The following is a 4618-nucleotide window of genomic DNA, read 5'->3' as shown; positions in this document are numbered from 1 at the left end:
AAGTTAACATAGCTCTGAAAAATATGCTCATTTTTGGTACAGAAATATCCATGAAAATGCTTCTGCAAATAATGTGCTTTTTTTTTCAGAATGAGGTAAAAACACTTTTCCCACATCAAGTAATGACAGAATTCTCAGTGAATTTTCCAGCAAATTGCAGCTAAAGATGTTGCTTCCCAGCTCAAGACTGAGCAAATTTCCACAGAATAGAAGGGGAATGGAGCACAATGGTTGATTAATAGCCTTTAGTTGTGCAAAACAGACTACAGTTTTCATCAGAAGGTTTTATGGCATATTTGCTGAAACTGTGTCTAAGCCTCAAGTCTCTCAAGGTGTGTTTCCAATGGCAACAACTAACTGACATTTAAGGACTGGCCTTTAGGTTCATGCACACTTATATATAAGACATTCTTTCTGCTATTCAATGAGCTTACATGATGTTATTTTCAGTGTCTGCTCCTTTGCCGTTCAACATTTGTGAGGAACCACATGAATTTCAAGTTTGCATTTCACTCACACATCTGAAGCTAAAAAGCTAGACGAACTACATTCCTCTCGCAAAGCGGAAGCTTAGCATAGCTTGGTAAAGTTAACACCTGCAGCGTCATCAGCAGCTCTGGCACACTCAGAGCTATATGTTACTCCATGATTTGAATCACAAGAGGAAATCGCCAAGATTAATGTAAAAAAAAAAAGAAAAAGCTCAGCTAATTTTAGTGCCCACCCACACAGATGTTACGCCATGGTGTCAGTGCAGATTGGTACCAAAAAGGTTTACCAAAAGGTTTACAACCCATAGAGAACATCGATGTAGGGGTGTTGTCACCTTTTTCTTTTTGTCAGTTAAAATTGCAATAATACAAAAAATACTTTATTTGTATAGCAAGTAAACAGAGTTACAAAGTGCTGTACAATAAAGCAAATATCAAAATAGACATATAATGATAAATTCAAACAAATAAGATACCAAGCATACAACATAACAAAATAAAATGGTTAAGTCAACTAAAGCCAATCTTTTTTTATACAGCACATTCAAGACAACAGCTACTGCATCCAAGTGTATTCCAGCAGCAAAGATTATGAGTGGCATTACAGAAATAAACTCACACGTATAAGTATTGGGGTTAAGACCCAATGATGTCATGGTGTCAATTTACTTGAGTAATTTATATATTAGAGAATAAAACCATACAAAGAGTGATTTTTTTAAACAAAACCCAAATACTACTTAACCTGTCTATGTATAATAAGGCTGAGACCCTACAGTGTTGTTAATTATGAAGAATAACATAACTAATGTAATACTTGCTAAGACCCTATGGTATTATAAATTGTGGAACTCCACCTAACTGATATAAATATTACGGCAAGTCCCTCCAGCAATATTAACTATGTACAATAACCCGACAGATTTAGAGCTTAAGTTTTTACTCAACAAAAATATTACAATTGAAAACCCAAAACAAACCCAAAGAATCCCTAGAGCCCGAATGAGCAAGCTTGGTTTTTATTTTTTAACATTCTAAGGTTCTAAATGTTGGGGATACTATTCAGTTTAGGGTTATATGAAAGTCAAAGCTTTGTCCACTCAAACCAGACAACAATTTAGCATTACTCTCTTATAACGTCATTAGACTCCTGATCTGTTGTCTTTAAAAATCTGACATCATGTTTTAGAATCTGATTACTTGCCCCCACCTGGCATTACTCACAAGACAACTCAGCTGCATACAGTTTGGTCAGAGATTCAGTTATGTTAGCAGCAGCTGATGTAGCCCTGAGCAGGTAAGAAGAGGCTGCAGAGGTTATTTTCCAACTTGTAGTCCAACCAGCCCTGACTTGTTAGATTACAAACTCCCTAGAGTCACAAAAAGAGCTTCACATATTCTTTCTAATATGCAGTAGAGCTGCAAACACACTTACACTGATTCCATGACAGATCTATAAACTGACACAGTCTATTTCCTTCCTTTACACATTTCAGTCCTCAGGAGTGTGAGCAGAGCAAAGTAATTATTAAACTGAAAAAGCAGAGAGTCAGGTGAAGCTGTCAGATGCAACGTTTGCAGAGGTACAATGTCAGCATGGGTGTGTTCCTCCTGATAGTGGCAAGACTCTTTGGTATCAGTCCAACAGCCAAACAAATGAACAAATGCTGTATTGAATTTGAAGGTTTTGTTAACCAAAATTTAGAGTCAAGTCCGAGTCACATTAACTATCCATTCATTTTCTTCCTCTCATCTGGGGTTGGATCGCGGTGGCAGTAGGCTAAGCAGAGCATTCTCGCATCCCTCTCCCAGCAATGTTTTCCAGCTCCTCCAGGTGGATGCCAAGGTGTTCCCAATCCTCCCAGATGGATATGCCCAGAAAACCTCCAAAGGAAGGCACCCAGGAGAAATACGTGATCATACGTGAGGTTTGGAAAGAAAATCGACTGGTAGATCGAGAGCTTTGCCTTCCAGGCCAGCTTCCTCTTCACCCTGGTAGTACATCTCATGCTCCCTTTTCCCATCACTTGTGAACACAATCCTGAGATACCTCAACTCCTTCACATGGGCAGTAACTCCCCCCAGATTAAAGGAAGAAATCCACCAGTTTCCAGCAGAGAACCATGACCTCAGACTTGGAGGTGCTAACTCTTAACTCAGCCACTTCATACCCAGCCTCAATGAAGCCAACAGAACCACATCGTTTACGGAGACGTGACTGAAGTCTTAAGATCATGTCCATGGATATCACAAGGAGGATTTGAGACAAGGAGCATCCAGGACCCACTAGTAGTGTTTGACCTCAAAATACAAACAGCTCTCACTTCGGTTGTACAATCACTGCATAGATCATGTCAATGGCCCTGTTACCCTGTACTTCCAAAGTAATCCCAACATGATTCCTCAGGGGACACTGTCATAGTCCTTCTCCAAGTTCACTAAACACATTTGGACTGAATGATCAAACTCCTATGACCCTTCAGCGACTCTGCAAGGCACTGTGGATTCTGCCCTGGCTGTGGAACGGTCACAGTCAAAGCTTTTTAACATCACTTTACACAGTGTGTCACTCAGCAACACCTGGTGAAACAAAAGCAGACATCAGACCAGAGTTTAAACTCACCGGCGTTAGTGTGCATGGTTTCAGTGTGTACAAGCTGTCTAATTAAAGCATGCAGCAGACAGACAGGCAGCAGAAGCCTGTCTGTCTGCACAGTCACTGCAGGAAGAAGAGTCCTAATAAGGAGGAGTTCACAGCGGAGGACACACACAGTGGTAATCCTATTCGCTGGCTCTCTCCCACCCCTGGGACTTCAGCTATGTGTATGTGTCCTAATAGCTTTCTTATGCCACTGAGTTCATTGGACCAGTCAGTCGGTTTGTCGGTCAGTAAGTCAGTCAGTTAATTAACCTTTTACCTCCTCAGTCACCAGCTTTACCATTTAAACCAGAAAGAAACTTGAGCATACAGAGTACCAGCAGAGCTTAACAGCTTATTTTGCATGTTACAGCAGCCAGATTTTTTTTTTTCATAAAGTGTCAAGTATGCAGCATTAACCAGTGGCACTTAACATTTTATTTATAGCTTTAGCATATTCAATGCCTGTTTCTATGTGGCCCTTTTTAGGTACACAAACTCAAATATACACATATATATATATATTTATAGAACAAGATTGTTTTTGATTACATGACTGATTCTCTTTTAAAAATGGTTTCTGCATCACTACGAATATGAGGAGGTGGGAGGTTTCAAACTTAAATCTTTGCATGCTGCCAGATTAAAAAGAACTGTGTTCAAATCACAAACATGATTGGCCATTATATGTACCTGTGCTATATTTGGCATGTGCTCTTATTCTGAGAAATTCACTGACTACAAATGAACTCTTGTCTTTTAGACTGATCAAAAAAACAGTAAAACCATGCCAGTGCTCAAGTGAACATTAGTGCAAGAGGTGCAGTCGGTGACCGCGAACAGTCATCAAATTACAGGTGATTCAGTCTGTCAGTCATTCAGAGTGAAGCAGGCTGGTCGGCAGTGAAGGCGATGAGAGATCTGCATAGTCAATTCAATGGATACCAGTCAGTTGCTTAACGTTTCACTCGGCTCCTGAGTCAGACAGTGAGTCAGTACGGATGTTTATCTTTACTTCACAGAGATTTCGGATTTCAGTCATTTAAACCAACCCAGCACACCAGGCCTTTCTCAGGGATTTTTACAACAAAATCAAAAGTGCAACACTGTGCAACATCTTTATTTCTCCACATACAAAGCAGTTGCTTTTTTCAGGCAGCTGTGAAAGGCAAAGCGGCATGCACTGCCTTGATTTTGCATCGGGTTGTGCAGCAAAAGTAGAAACTAAATTTAACTTTGGCCTCAAATATGCTGCTCCCCACAGCACGAGTCCAATGGGATTCTGGGTTTTGTGGGAAATGGAATGTTTGGAGGTTTTTCTTTTTTTTTTTTTTGGCATCCCTGATTTCCCTGACTTACACACACTTTCTGATTCTTTCAGAAGCGTTTGTGTCAATATGCGAAAACACAGCAGAAAATACTGCAAAAGATAAATGCCTTTAGTCTTTCTGTAAACCTTCACTTGCTGATTTTGAGAATGAATAGCTTG

This window comes from Stegastes partitus, unplaced genomic scaffold (assembly GCF_000690725.1).
Source record: "Stegastes partitus isolate 25-593 unplaced genomic scaffold, Stegastes_partitus-1.0.2 Scaffold338, whole genome shotgun sequence".
NCBI lineage: Eukaryota > Metazoa > Chordata > Actinopteri > Pomacentridae > Stegastes > Stegastes partitus.
This window is presented reverse-complemented; position numbering follows the sequence as displayed.